This window comes from Pinus tabuliformis, chromosome 8, assembly GCF_031772625.1.
Source record: "Pinus tabuliformis cultivar Carrire ecotype Pingquan chromosome 8, CPIR1, whole genome shotgun sequence".
Lineage (NCBI taxonomy): Eukaryota > Viridiplantae > Streptophyta > Pinopsida > Pinales > Pinaceae > Pinus > Pinus tabuliformis.
This window is the reverse complement of record NC_142294.1, coordinates 1533144426-1533161209: the sequence shown is the minus strand read 5'-3', so window position 1 is coordinate 1533161209 and position 16784 is coordinate 1533144426. Positions and strand designations below refer to the sequence as shown.

At 36.8% G+C, this 16784-nt stretch overlaps 1 long non-coding RNA gene across 3 annotated transcripts; it reads right to left on the bottom strand.

The window, feature by feature from the left end:
- Nucleotides 1-422: 422 nt before the first annotated feature.
- LOC149241772 (uncharacterized) lies at nt 423-5420 on the bottom strand. 3 transcript variants are annotated; one of them, XR_016245653.1, is made up of 4 exons: nt 5185-5420; nt 2680-2745; nt 864-929; nt 423-761 (listed from the first exon to the last, which is right to left on the bottom strand). It is a non-coding gene; the product is annotated as an uncharacterized LOC149241772 (long non-coding RNA). The 3 variants fall into 3 exon arrangements; XR_016245652.1 differs by having other exon boundaries at nt 423-929; XR_016245654.1 differs by lacking the exon at nt 2680-2745 and having other exon boundaries at nt 423-929.
- Nucleotides 5421-16784: the final 11364 nt, after the last annotated feature.

The following is a 16784-nucleotide window of genomic DNA, read 5'->3' as shown; positions in this document are numbered from 1 at the left end:
TCAGTAATTTCTGAAGGAGGGTTAAGTGTCTCAAAGCATATTATGCCTTCAAAGTAATCATCCAACCCTAGCTTGTTAAGGACCTTTAACATGAACTTTTTCATTGTTTGTAAATATCTGTTTTACACAACAAAGTTACAAAAGGTTGAGAAGTATGTTTATATATTTCCAAATAAAACTACGACTTCATCATGTGTTATCATCATATAAAGAATTTGAAGGGATGCATATGATCTTACAATTTTCCTCTCAGGCATGCTTAATAACAAGTTCTTCAGCACAGGGTCTGGTTTAAGATTCTCATATGGAAATCCTCCATGAAAAAAGTTGTATAAGAAATATTTGATTCCAGTGGGTGAAGAAAGACACTGTTTTTTACCAAAAGCAATATATGGTATTCCAAACAACGTAAACAATGCAAGTCAAATCAATGGAATTTATTGTAATTTTTCTTTTATCAAAAACTGTTTAGCTTAAACTTAAATCTTAAACTTAAAGACTACCGATAATTGGAGTTTCCTCTAACCAGAGACAAACGCTCCAAAGGGATTAGTCGAGTCCACCATTCCCTTATTCAATGAGGGTATGGATTATGCAGTGACAACAGTTTCAATAGTTGCACTTGCTAGTCTTGAACGCACAACATTTTTGGTGCTCTCTACATCTTTTTCTTCCCATATCTCAGGCAGGGCTTCTCTAATTTTGTTGTGAATACTTTCAAGGGAAAAACATGATTCCTTTGTTCGGACTGAAGTTCACACCTGATGATGACAGTGAACACCAATATTGAATTTTGAGAAGATTGGACCAATTAAACGATCTTACAAAAGCCTCAGATCCCATTTAGAAAGATATAGTCTTACCAATACAGTTTGCAGGCCTACACGCTTTCCTGTGGCTATATTCCAGTGACTGTCATCAAATAAAATCTGCAAGGAAACACAATAGATTTAATAGCAACTCCTGCAATAGACGCTTTTGAAATGACCTGCATACTGTAAAGAAAAATGGATGTTGTATGGTATGCCACAAGCCAGAAATGGCTGAAGTATGTGTTTCTAAAATTTCAAAAATAAACACATATAAATGTTATTCCACGAATTCCCTAAACTCGAGTACGCCCAGAATAGGTTTTGATTTTGCTTTTGATTGGTTAATATGAGTTAAGAGTTTATTTTTCTAAATACGTAAGTCACTCCAGATCCAGAAGCATAAGTATTTGTTAAAAGTATTTTTTTTTATGATCTGAAGAGTATGGTCTACTCAACATCCAGAGGTATAAGTATTTGTCAAGAGTTAAAGCCTAACTCCTTACTGTAAATCATCAGCAGAGTTAAAACTCAGCTTCTTACACACCATTATCAACCATTTATCACAGCAGATAATTCAAAATGGTATGGTTTTCTTGGTATATAGTGATAATTTCACCTACATTCCCAAATAACACAAGTGATAACTAATATTATTCATATTTCCAAAAAATAAATCTTTCTGATTTCTGAAGTATGATGTATGGATGTTTAAGCTATGAGAAGGGCGATCAAGCTTCCTTGTTTTGTATTTCATTTCAATCCATTTGTCTTTAACATAATCGATGGTGTATCCACTCTCTGTGGTAATTGTTGAAAGCAGATCTTAGCCAAGATGGCCATTTTAAAAAACATATAGATAACCCTGGGCCCTCACACTGGGCCAAAGCACAGATGCTAGCTATCCTTATTTGTATACCAAGGGAGGTTTGGTATAAAATTTCTATTTTACCTAGATGAGTCAATCTTAATTTAGACCTATATTGATTGCTAATGGATTATATAATTCATTTTCATGAAAAGAGGGATAGCTGAAAGAAAATGGCCATCAAAATATTTAGTCCCATACCGTTCTTTGTGGATCAACATTTGCAAGGTGAAGAGCCTGCTTCATGGCCTCTTTTGAGGGCTTACAAATTATGGGTGCCTTCCGGGTTGTAGAGTTATGAGTGGGCATATCCAAGTCGTTATTGCTTTCAGTAATTTCTGAAGGAGGGTTAAGTGTCTCAAAGCATATTATGCCTTCAAAGTAATCATCCAACCCTAGCTTGTTAAGGACCTTTAACATGAACTTTTTCATTGTTTGTAAATATCTGTTTTACACAACAAAGTTACAAAAGGTTGAGAAGTATGTTTATATATTTCCAAATAAAACTACGACTTCATCATGTGTTATCATCATATAAAGAATTTGAAGGGATCCATATGATCTTACAATTTTCCTCTCAGGCGTGCTTAATAACAAGTTCTTCAGCACAGGGTCTGGTTTAATCTTAAACTTAAAGACTACCGATAATTGGAGTTTCCTCTAACCAGAGACAAACGCTCCAAAGGGATTAGTCGAGTCGATCATTCCCTTATTCAATGAGGGTATGGATTATGCAGTGACATCAGTTTCAATAGTTGCACTTGCTAGTCTTGAACGCACAACATTTTTGGTGCTCTCTACATCTTTTTCTTCCCATATCTCAGGCAGGGCTTCTCTAATGTTGTTGTGAATACTTTCAAGGGAAAAACATGATTCCTTTGTTCGGACTGAAGTTCACACCTGATGATGACAGTGAACACCAATATTGAATTTGGAGAAGATTGGACCAATTAAACGATCTTACAAAAACCTCATATCCCATTTAGAAAGATATAGTCTTACCAATACAGTTTGCAGGCCTACACGCTTTCCTGTGGCTATATTCCAGTGACTGTCATCTAATAAAATCTGCAAGGAAACACAATAGATTTAATAGCAACTCCTGCAATAGACACTTTTGAAATGACCTGCATACTGTAAAGAAAAATGGATGTTGTATGGTATGCCACAAGCCAGAAATGGCTGAAGTATGTGTTTCTAAAATTTCAAAAATAAACACATATAAATGTTATTCCACGAATTCCCTAAACTCGAGTACGCCCAGAATAGGTTTTGATTTTGCTTCTGATTGGTTAATATGAGTTAAGAGTTTATTTTTCTAAATACGTAAGTCACTCCAGATCCAGAAGCATAAGTATTTGTTAAAAGTATTTTTTTTTTATGATCTGAAGAGTATGGTCTACTCAACATCCAGAGGTATAAGTATTTGTGAAGAGTTAAAGCCTAACCCAAAGGTATAAGTATTTGTCAAGAGTTAAAGCCTAACTCCTTACTGTAAATCATCAGCAGAGTTAAAACTCAGCTTCTTACACACCATTATCAACCATTTATCACAGCAGATAATTCAAAATGGTATGGTTTTCTTGGTATATAGTGATAATTTCACCTACATTCCCAAATAACACAAGTGATAACTAATATTATTCATATTTCCAAAAAATAAATCTTTCTAATTTCTGAAGTATGATGTATGGATGTTTATGCTATGAGAAGGGCGATCAAGCTTCATAGTGTAAAGAAAAATGGATGTTGTATGGTATGCCACAAGCCAGAAATGGCTGAAGTATGTGTTTCTAAAATTTCAAAAATAAACACATATAAATGTTATTCCACGAATTCCCTAAACTCGAGTACGCCCAGAATAGGTTTTGATTTTGCTTCTGATTGGTTAATATGAGTTAAGAGTTTATTTTTCTAAATACGTAAGTCACTCCAGATCCAGAAGCATAAGTATTTGTTAAAAGTATTTTTTTTATGATCTGAAGAGTATGGTCTACTCAACATCCAGAGGTATGAGTATTTGTCAAGAGTTAAAGCCTAACTCCTTACTGTAAATCATCAGCAGAGTTAAAACTCAGCTTCTTACACACCATTATCAACCATTTATCACAGCAGATAATTCAAAATGGTATGGTTTTCTTGGTATATAGTGATTATTTCACCTACATTCCCAAATAACACAAGTGATAACTAATATTATTCATATTTCCAAAAAATAAATCTTTCTGATTTCTGAAGTATGATGTATGGATGTTTATGCTATGAGAAGGGCGATCAAGCTTCATACTGTAAAGAAAAATGGATGTTGTATGGTATGCCACAAGCCAGAAATGGCTGAAGTATGTGTTTCTAAAATTTCATAAATAAACACATATAAATGTTATTCCACGGATTCCCTAAACTCGAGTACGCCCAGAATAGGTTTTGATTTTGCTTCTGATTGGTTAATATGAGTTAAGAGTTTATTTTTCTAAATACGTAAGTCACTCCAGATCCAGAAGCATAAGTATTTGTTAAAAGTATTTTTTTTTATGATCTGAAGAGTATGGTCTACTCAAAATCCAGAGGTATAAGTATTTGTCAAGAGCCAAGAACAAGAATTGAAATTGCCTTAAAACAGTTGCCAAGAACAAGAATTGAAATTGCCTTAAAATCGTATGAAAACAGAACAAAATTGTTTCGCTTAGCAAATAAAAATTGATTGATTCCATTGAAAGAAAAAAGAATGACCTGAAGTGTTTCTTTAAAATGGAACTTTACAATTCTTCATGCTTTGTCCAAAGGAATCAGATTCCAAAATGTGTAAAAATCCTGTCAGGGCACAGCTTCTGAGATGTATACCTAACCCGCTCTCCAGCGACATTTTTTGCCATGAAATCGTTCCGATAAACTCAACATTTTGACCAACAAATTTTCCAGTCAAAAGTTGTCAATTTCCCAACCACGGTTACACTTGAAATTAAGTTTATGACTTAAATTGATCCTCGTCCAACTAACGAAGAAGAAAGTCATAAGAGAGACGGATCACGCGGGTGATCAAAGGGACAACTGATGGCGGAAATGCATACCCCAAAACCAACAATTAAAAAGATGACGACGACCACCTAATATTCCAATGAAATATTATTCGGATTACTTTGGCACAAAAGCAATCTCCGTGGAAGTGCGCGTATCGACAGAAACAAACCTAAATGAGAAGAAACCCTAACAACACAATTTCAGGCCCTAGATAACAGAAATCCTCCCAAAAAAGAAGAATTCGAGCCCAGGATCGTCGAGACCGGGAATCTAAGAGAAGATCTATGGCCTAAATTATCGAAATTCGACAAAGACCGTTCAAAATTACGGTCGGCGACAATAAAATACTTGATTTCTAATAAACCCAGCCGATTAATCCTTCATAAGATGGCAAATTCCAGGGCTTTCGGCCCATTTACAGATAAATCAAAATCCACACTACATTTTCGGAACTATTCAAAGAAAAAACATGAGACCTTGAAGCTTTACCTTTCTGTGCTTATCGTTGAGCTCCTTCGTGACGGAGGCCTTGTCGTTTGACACCATTTTCAGCGCAGAATGTGGAAGAATATATTATTTACACAATAAACCGGAGTAACAGAGGAAGAAATATCGGTATGTGGAATGGCGATTGGCACTCCGCGCTCTTCATTACCCCGACCGTCTCAGTGACATTTTTGATCGACGGTTCTGGTGTTTGTAATCGTCTAACATTTCATCGTACGGCGTCAGAGGAGGACACGTAGGCAAAATGGGGGATCGATCTCAGAGGGAAACGCCTTACGGCGTAATTAACTAATTATTAACTCATAAATCAACTAAAGAATACATCAGTTAACTTAGTGCATGGAGAGTTCAGTGGAGACAAGTGTTAGAGGTGGGTGAAAGGGTGAGACTACTATCAGTTGTGACTATAGCTGTGCATGAGATTTGAACAACAATTGATTGAGATTGACAATGAGGATTGCGCAGTACAAGCCAAGGGAATTCGAACTTGGATCTGATCTATTCTCAACTTGGATTTCGCAGTAGAGGCAGGCAAACAGTGGAGGAGATTTGAACCCGTGACTTGTTCAGATCTGAGCTAGTTTGTGTGTAGCATGTGGAGATAGTACTGAGTACTTGTGAGGAGTATTGTACTATGTATTGTTACATGTTCTCTATCATTATAATATACAGATAGTTGGGGGTTTTCAGCTGTATGCGCTCCCCATTACATACTATGTTGATATGTGTGTTTGATGTTTCAATGTGAACATGTGATTGTTTTTTAATTCCGCAAATTGATGATCAACAGTAGAGGAGGTTATGTGTTATGCATTCATTCCACAAATAGTGTATAATCAGGATAATCTCTGTGAATAAGTGTTATATTATTGAAATTTCTACATGGTATCGGAGCGAAGTTGATCATCAGATCTATTATTGAGAAAGTGATTACATTTTTATTTCTTCAAGCAAAGTCTGTAATCGGGCTAGGTAGCCTCTGGATTCATCCTTCTTTTGGAAGGTGAGATATCCGGTAAATTCCCATACAGTAAATCTCTGTACGAGAAATACTTTTTTCTCACGAATTTTAGATTAGAAGCGGTTGAGTTTTGAGCTGGTGGAATTCGAATTTGCAGCAATGTTTTCTTGGTGTCGAAGTTGAAATGTCTTTCAACAGATTGCGACTGTAGTATGCCCTTGAAGGCAGCTCGAATTATATTGCATGGAAAGATAGGATGGAGGTGGTCTTAGATGACAATGGGTTGAAGGATTTCATAGAGGCTGAGGTCCCAAAGCCTACTGTTGCCGCTCAAGTTGAGGCTTGGCAAAAGAAGACAGAAAAGTGTCGAAGGATTCTGTTGGAGGGCGTGAAGGATCACATTATATCCAGCCTACATGGAAAGGCTTCTCCATACTTGATGTGGAAAGTGTTGACAGATTTATTCCAAAGCAAGAGCGAGAAAAGGAAGTTGGTGCTCAAGGATAAACTCAGAAACATTAAGTGTGAGAAAGGAGACAGTATGCCCAAGTATCTCACGAAGTTCACCCAATGCCGGGATGAGCTGGGAAGTGTGGGGGCGACTATCGATGATGAGGATTTTGTGAGCTTAGCTCTCCTTGGTCTTCCAAAGAGTTGGCATTCCTATCAGGACTCTGTCAATGGTCGGGATAAATTGCTAGGATGGGAGAAACTTTGGTCGAAACTTGTGCAAGAGGAGATCAGGCAGAATACCAGGGACGTATCTTCATCAAAGGCATCTGATGAAGAAAATTGCGCTTTGGCTGCCAAAGCAAAGAAGGGAAAGAACAAGAAAGCTTCTCATTCTTGTGCGAAAGGCAAGAAGTCGGACATGTCCAAAGTGAAGTGCTTTCACTGTCACTAGCATGGACATTATGACCCAAATTGTTCATAGAAGAAGAAAAATAATCACGCTGCTGGATCTGCAGCGGGAGAGGCCTTAGCCTCACATTTTGAGCTAGATTCTTCACTGATCACATGCTTGGTATCAAGTGTGATGGGATTGGTATGGATTTTGGATAGTGGTGCGTCTTTTCACATGACAGGAGATCGAGATTTGTTTTCTGATCTGGATGAGAAAGATCTTGCAGTGCAGATCGAGATGGGCGATGATGGTAGATACGGTGCGACCAATATCGGTACTATTTCCTTTGAGAGGGAGTCTGGTAAACCCTTCATATTGAAGGAAGTGATGCATGTTCCAAGATTGAAGAAGAATCTTATCTTTGTGGCGATGTTAGAAGACAATGGATATGATGTTGTCTTCAGCGAGGGAAAGGCTTTCTTGCGCAGTAAGACAACTGGAGAAACCTGCAAGATAGGGGCTCCAGTCAAGAACCTTTATCAATTGCATGTAGATGGCTGCGCAACAATGGCATGCAAGGTAGAAGGATTGGTGAGCCAGGATGATGGCGAGCTGTGGCACCAGAGATTGGGCCACCTTTAGCATGGAACCTTGAAGATACTGCAGCAAATTTCTACTGGGCTTCCTAAAGGCACTCTTGTGCAGTCAGATCAGTGCAAGGGGTGTACTTTGGGAAAATTTGTGAAAGCCACCTTTCACGAGAAGGATAGTCGTGCCACAACGATCCTTGACAAAATTCACACAGACGTGTGTGTACCTTTCTCAGTAGCTTCGACAACAAAGCACAAGTACTATGTGATCTTTGTTGATGATTTCTCTCGAAAGTTTTGGATCTTCTTCATGCAGAAGAAGAGTGAGACAAACTCAAAGTTATGTGAGTTCAAAGCACTGGTCGAGAAGGAATCGGGGAAGAAGGTGAAGGCTCTTAGGAGCGGCAATGGTGGTGAATTCATCTCTGGCGAGTTCAAGGACTTCTGCAGCGCAGAAGGGATTCGAAGAGAGCTCATAGCTCCCCATAACCCACTGCAGAACGGGATTACTGACCGGAAGAACAGAATGATCATGGGTGCTGCATGGGCGATGTTGCATGATCAGGGCCTAACCCTTCACTTATGGGTGGAGGCATGTAATACTACAGTATATGTGCAGAACCATTGTCCTCACAAGATACTTGGCATGAGTACACTCGAGGAGGCTTATTCTGGTAAGAGGCCTGATATTTCCCATTTGAGGATTTCTGGTTCTCCTGTTTACATGCATGTGATGAAGGATGCCAGGAAGAAGCTGGAGCCGACCGCAGAGGTTGGGATATTTGTGGGGTACACTAATATGCCCCCAAACTATCGTGTGTATTTGCCAGACAGTCGCAAGACTATTGTGTGAAGGGATATCAAATTTCAAGGGGAGAAAGCCATGAAGTGTTCGCTTGAGAGGGAGCAACACTTCCATGCAGATGAGGAGCTATTAGTTCCTAAGGATGAGCTTCAAGATGTGGATCAGCCATAAGATGAAGTTCATGGAGTGGAAAAGACCACTCATGTAGCGTCAACCATCAGAGGGCAAAAGCGCACTACAAAAGCTGAGCGACTGGCTCAAGATGCAGAGAAGGTTGTAGGACCACCTACAACATAGCGTAGATAGAGATAGTCACCTGTTCGGTACACTGGATACATGGCTCTTGTGAGAAAATGTGTCATGACTGAGCCATTCTCTTTCGAGGAAGCTGTGGAGGATTCCGCATGGGTAGATGCCATGGTGGAAGAGTATGATTCGATTGTCAAAAATAGTGCATGGAAGATTATCCCAAGACCAGAGGGGAAATCAGTGGTGGGTTCGAGATGGATCTACAAAGTGAAACAGGCAGCTGACAGGAGTGTGGAGAAGTATAATGCAAGATTTTTTGCCCGAGGCTTCTCACAGATAGAGGGGATCGATTATGAGGAGACCTTTACACCTGACGCAAGGTATTCTTCCATACAGACGATTCTTGCTCTCTCAGTGCAGATGGGGTGGCACATCCATCAGATGGATGTGAAGACTGCATTCCTCAATGGATTCATTGAGGAGGAGGTGTACATAGAGTAGCTCGAAGGTTTCGAGATCCTCAACAGCGAGTCACATGTGTGCAGGCTCAAGAGAGCGCTGTATGGGTTGAAACAAGCACCTCGTGCTTGGTACACAAGGATAGACCGTTATTTCACTAGACTTGGATTCTCCAAGAATGAGGCGGATTCTAACCTATACCAGATTGTGGTGGAGGGTAAGTTGCTGATCATTATACTTTATGTAGATGATTTGATTTTGACGGGAGATGAGCTGTTGATACTTTCATCCAAGGAGGATCTTGCTAGAGAGTTTGAGATGAAGGACTTGGGCCTCCTTCATTATTTCCTGGGATTGGAAATTTGGCAGCGCAGTGATGGACTATTTGTTTCTCAGGGTAAGTATGCCTAGGAGATACTGGAGAAGTTCAACATGCATGGTTGCAAGCCTGTTGATACTCCTCTTCCTAGAGGTTGGAGGAAGGAGGATGCCACTTCAGCGGAGGTAGTGGATGCCACTATTTATCGACAGTTGGTGGGGTCACTTATGTATCTAGTCAATACACGACCCGATATATGCTATGCTGTTAACCAGTTTTCACAAGCTATGGTTAAGCCAACCAAGCTCTTTTGGAAGGTAGGCAAGCATGTATTGCATTATCTCAGAGGCACATCGGGATATGGATTGTGGTACAGACAGGAGGATGAGGTGAAGCTATGTGGCTTCACAGATGCAGATTGGGCAGGGAGCCCAATGGATAGAAAGAGCACATCTAGAGGGATCTTTAGTATCGGGTCGACAACAGTTTCTTGGCATAGCAGGAAGCAGAGATCCATGGCACTCAGTTCAGCAGAGGCCGAGTATATGGCAGCAATTTTGGCTGTATGCGAGGCTATATGGATGAGGAAGATCATGGTCAGGTTGTTCAGGTCACACTTGGAGCCTACTGTGATTTATTGTGATAACCAGAGTTGCATTAAACTCTCAGCTAATCCAGTATTTCATGATAGATCCAAGCACATCGACATCATGTACGATCATATCAGAGATTGTGTGCAGCGGAGAATAATGTTACTTTCATACATTCCCACAGAGGATCAGGATGCTGATATCTTGACGAAGGCGCTCACCAGGAGCAAATTCAAATACCACAGAGGCATGATAGGGGTTGCAGAGAATCCATATCTTGTTGAGAGGGAGTGTTGAAAATGCAACAAGATGATGGAGCTTAGTGAAAAGAAGTCGCCTTCACTAAGTGGGCCTGCAGGCTATTTTTGGCGCAAAGTCTACTTTTAGACTATGTCTATTTTTAGACATATGGATCATGGTCTATGAGTTGTAGGATGCTATTTATGGATGATTGGTCATGTTGGTAAAAATAGATGGACCTCTATTTTTAGACATATGGGCAGAGTCTATTTTTAGACTACGAGTCAAAAAATAGAACAGTCGAATATTATTAGCTCTTAATAATATTTGGACTATAAACATTATCTTATCCTCTTGCAACACTTCATTTTGGAGCTACGGATGTGGCACATGCAACTGCCAGAAGGAAATACGCTTTTCCTATGGGTTAGTTGAGCTATTGCATGATGGACTTCAGTTAGAACTCACGTGATTGAGTTTGGTGGAGTTGATTGAGGAGTTGATGGAGTTGTGTTCAGTTTGACTTAGTTGAACTAGTTGTATTTAGTCTAACTATGAAATACACTAGCGATGAGTGATGTGAATTAATTATTAATTAATTCACTAATTATTAACTCATATATCAACTAAAGAATACATTAGTTAACTCAGTGCATGGACAACTCAGTGGAGACAAGTGTTAGAGGTGGGTGAAAGGGTGAGACTACTATCAGTTGTGACTACTACTAGTTGTGCATGAGATTTGCACAAAAATTTGATTGAGATTGCCAATGAGGATTGCACAGTACAAGCCAAGGGAATTCGAACTTGGATCTGATCTATTCTCAACTTGGATTGCGCAGTAGAGGCAGGCAAACAGTGGAGGAGATTTGAACCCGTGACTTGTTCAGATCTGAGCTAGTTTGTGTGTAGCATGTGGAGATAGTACTGAGTACTTGTGAGGAGTATTGTACTATGTATTTTTACATGTTCTCTATCATTATAATATACAGATAGTTGGGGGTTTTTAGCTGTATGCTTTCCCCATTACATACTGTGTTGATATGTGTGATTGATGTTTCAATGTGCGCATGCAATTGTTTTTTAATTCCGCAAATTGATGATCAACAGTAGAGGAGGTTATGTATTATGCATGCATTCCGTAAATAGTGTATAATCAAGATAATCTCTATGAATAAGTGTTATACTATTCAAATTTCTACATCTTCAACTAAAAAGTATAAACAACATGAGCCAAAAATCTTAATTATAACCAATGTGATCAACTTCTATGTTACTTGGTGACTCTATATACCATTGCGAATAAAAGGGATGTTTCTACAAAAACTACAGTATTGAATTTTAAGCACCCATCATAAGACCCACGCAAATCCTTCTTGATCCATTCATTTTGATTGATTGGTCGAATAATTTTAGGATTGAACCTTATGATAAAGCAAGTTAAGATTTTTATACTAAGTATATTAGTATAACCATACTAAAAATATTAATGTGGTTGATGTAAATGAAAGTTTTATTTGTATCTACTCTTAATAAATATACCATTTGTATTTACCAAAAAACATTATTGCAATAAAAATATTATTATTATCATTATAGTTAGTAATAATTATTTCTTTACAATAAGTATTATTTATTATTAAATGTTATTTATTATTATTTAATTTAAAATTACGTAATATAAATATGAACACTAGGAACAAGAACCCTTAGATTAAGAAACCCTAGGGATTGATATTATAAACCCAAGAGAGTAATAAATCCGAGGGGTCAATACTAAAACCCCAAGAGAATATAAACCCAAGGGAATAATATTAAACCAAGGAACAATAAACCCAAGGAATTATTACTAAAAGCCCTAGGGTTTATATTCCCTTGGGTTTATAGTACTAATCCCTTGGGTCTATTATTCCCTTGGTTTTATAATATCAATCCCTTAGGTATACTTATTGAAGTGTTCATATTGCTAGGGTATAATATTTTTTATAGGTTTATAATATTAATCCCTTAAGTTCAATATAAATCATGGTCAACCAAGGGTTTATATACCTTGGGGTTTTAGTAATAACCCTTGGGTTTATAATATCAATCTCTTTGGTTTACTAACATAAAGGTTCATATTCCTAATGTTTAATACTAAAACCCCAAGAGATTATGAACAAAAGGAAATAATATTAAGCCAAGGGATAATAACGCAAGGGATTAATACTAAAAACCCAAGGGAATAATATTAAACCCTAGGGATTAATATTATAAACCCAACATATATAAACCATTAAGAAAAATATTATAAAACCTAAAATAAACATGGTTGAGCATGGTTGACAATGGTTGATTTTCATTTTGAGACAATGGGATAAATATTAAAGCATTGTTGACCATGGTTGACCATATTTGACCATGGTTTATATTATAAACCAAAGGGAATAATAAACCCCGAGAATCAATCCTAAAAACCCAAATCGCTATAAACCTAAGGGAATAAAATTAAACTTAGGTATATGAACCCTTAGATTAGTAAACCCTAGGGATTAATATTAAAACATGGTAGACAATGGTTGAACATGGTTGCTCATGGTTGACCATGGTTAATATTATAGACTAAAGGGAATAATAAACTCTAGGGATCAATACTAAAAACTCAAAGGAATATAGACCTAAGGGAATTAAATTAAACCCTAAGAATATGAACCCTACATCAATAAACCCAAGGGATTGATATTATAAACCCAAGGGATAGAAATTATAAACCTAAGGCATATAAACCCTAAATACTATAAATATGAAAATAAACATGGTTTAGCATGGTTGAGCATGGTTAATTTCCATATTGAGACAATCCTTGTCACAATGTTTCATTGGACCATGGTTGACCATGATTGACCATGATTGATTTTCATATTGAGACAATCTTTGTCACAATGTGACGTTGAACTATGGTTGACCATGATTAATATTATAAACCAAAGGGAATAATAAACCCAAGGGAGTGATATTATAAACCCAAGGGAATAATAAACCGAAGGGATTAATACTAAAACCCAAGGGATTATGAACTCAAGGGAATAATGTTAAATGCAAGGGACAAATATTATAATCCCAAGGTATATAAGCCGTAAGATATATATTATAAACACTAAAATAAACATGCTTGAACATGGTTTATTTCCATATTAAGATCATCCTTATCATAATGCGACATTGGACCATTGTTGATCATGGTTTATTTACATATTGAGACCATCTTTGTCACAATTGACATTGGACCATGGTTGATTTTCATATCGAGACAATCTTTTTCACTATGCGATGTCTGACCATGGTTGACCGTGATTTTGCATGATTGTCCTTGATTTTCATATGGAGACAATTTTTCTCAGAATCCGACATTTGACCATGGTTGGCTATGATTGACCATGATTACCCATGATTGATATTATAAACCTGAAGTAATAATAAACCCAAGGGATTAGTACTAAAACCCAAGGGTATTATGAACCAAAGGGAATAATATTAAACCTAAGGGACAAATATTAAAAACCAAAGGCATATAAACCACAAGATAAATATTATAAACACATGGTTGACCATGTTTGATTTTCATATTGAGACAATTCTTATCACACTTTGACATTATACCATGGTTCACCATGGTTGATTTATATATCGAGACAATCTTTGTCATAATGCGACATTAGCCCATAGTTGATTTTCATATCGAGACAATATTTGTCACAATGAGATGTTGGACCATGGATGACCATGGTTGATTTACATGTCAAGACAATCTTTTTCATAATGTGATGTTAGACCATGGTTGACAATGATTTATTTTCATATCGAGACAATATTTATCATAATGTGACTTTCCACGTTGGAAACCTTGGTTGATTTTCATATCATGACAATTTTTGTCACAATGCGGCAATCGAGACCATGGTTGATTTACATATCGAGAAAATCTTTGTCGCAATGCACGTCAGACCATGGTTGATATTCATATCGAGACAATCGCTGTCACAACGGGACATTCAAACCACAGTTGACAAAGATTTACCAAGGTTGACCATGTTTCATTTTATAAAACATGGTTGACAATGATCAACCATGGTTGATCATGGTTGACCATGAATGTCCATGATTGTCACATGGATACAACTTTTTTCATAATGCGATATGTGATAATGCAATATGGATGCAATCGTTAACCATAGCTGGCTACGATTGGCCATGATTGGCAATGATTGGTATTATAAACTTAAGGGATTAATACTAAAACCCGAATGGATTATGAACCCAAGGGGATAATATTTAACAAGGGACAAATATTATAAACCCTAAGATAAATATTATAAAGACATGGTTGAGCATGCTTGACTTTCATATTGAGACAATTTTTATCACAATGTGATGTGAGACCATGGTTGATTTACATATCGAGACAATCTTTGTAAGCATGTGACATTAGACCATGGTTGAACATGGTTGAGTTTCATATTGAGACAACCTTTGTCACAATGTGACATTAGACCATGGTTGACCATGGTTGATTTTCATATTCAGAATATCTTTGTCACAATGCAATGTTGGACAATTGTTGATTTTCATATTGAGACAATATTTGTTGCAATGCAATGTTCGACCATGGTTGACCATAATTGAACATGATTAACCATGAATGATATTATAAACCCAAGGGAGTAATAAACACAAGGAATCAATATTATAAACCCAAGGGATTAATACTAAGATTGAAAGGGATTATGAACCAAAGGGAATAATATTAAACCCAAGGGACAAATATTAAAAACCCAAGGCATATAAACCCAAAGATAAATATTATAAACACATGGTTGACCATTGTTTATTTTCATATTAAGACAATTCTTATCACAATGTGACGTTATATCATGGTTGACCATGGTTGATTTACATATCGAGACAATCTATCACAATGCAACCTTAGACCATAGTTGACCATCGTTGATTTACATATCACGACAATATTTGTCACAATGTGACGTTATACCATCATTGACCATGTTTGATTTTCATATTGTGACAGTCTTTGTCACAATATGACGTTCGATGATGGAGACCCTATTTGATTTTCATATCGAGATAATTTTTGTCACACTGCGATGTTGGACCATGGTTGACCATTATTGTTTTTATATCGATACAATCTTTGACATTCATCCATGGTTGACGATATTTCACTCTATAAAACATGGTTGACCATTATTGATTTTTATATCAAGACAATCTTTGTCACAATAAGACATTCATCCATGGTTGACGATATTTCACTCTATAAAACATGGTTGACCATGATCAACCATGGCTTACCATGGTTGACCATGATTGTCCATGATTATCCATGATTTTCATATGGAGACAAATTTTGTCATCATGCAATCTTCGACCATGGTTGACCATGACTTGCTATGTTTAACCATGATTGACCATGACTTGCTATGTTTAACCATGATTGACCATGATTGATATTATAAACCCAAGGGATTAACATTATAAATCCAAAAGAATAATAACCCCAAGGCAATAACACTAAAACCCAAGGGATTATGAACCCAAGAGGATAATATTAAATCCAAAAAAATAATATGAAATACATTTTTTTCACACCATCAAGTTAATTTGAATTAATTAAGTAGAAAAACGAGGATAATATTAAACCCAAAAAAATAATATGAAATACATTTTTTTCACACCATCAAGTTAATTTGAATTAATTAAGTAGAAAAACTTTTGATATCGTAAACGCAACAATTGTACCGAATATTCATTCCTTGCTTCTCTTCCTGATGGGCTCTTAAAAGTTAATGACGACTATTCAAGTGATACAAAAAAACAAATTGTAAAAATGGCAGGTGAAAAGTTTTGTTTTCTCGATTTCTTTTTTCAAAATAAAAATATCTCCATTTTCTCCATCCTTAAAAGTTAATGACGAATATGCAAATGATCCAAAAGGATAAATTTGTAAGAATGACAGGTGATAGGTTTTGTTTTTCTTTTCAAAATAAGATACCTAAGGAATTTTCATAAAAAAACAATAAATTGTAAATTTAATCCTATTATATATATAAGAAAAAAGATTATATACCTAATTGCAGAGACATTTTCCTTAATTCCTTCAGCGATGGCTTATAGCGAGGCATTGCCTCATATAAAGCCTCCTGTGCTCTCAGTTTTTTTTCTTATTTTGTAATGTTGCATTCGTGTATCTGTATCAATGGTTACCCGCAGATTGCTCAGTAAGGCCTTTGAAGAGCAACAATGGTTCCACATTGTTCGGAATGTCCTTTATGGCAGCTGTCTGGCTCAATGTGCAGAGCCCGTTAAGTTTCAGAGGTTCGATCCGTGGTCTCTGCAGAAGCGGGGACTGGTCCATGGCCATAAAGTTCAGAAAGCATTTTCAGTTAAACAAAATATATTATAAATTTAAAATACATATTAAAAAACATATATTTCATTTCACACAACTTATATAATAATTATACGAAA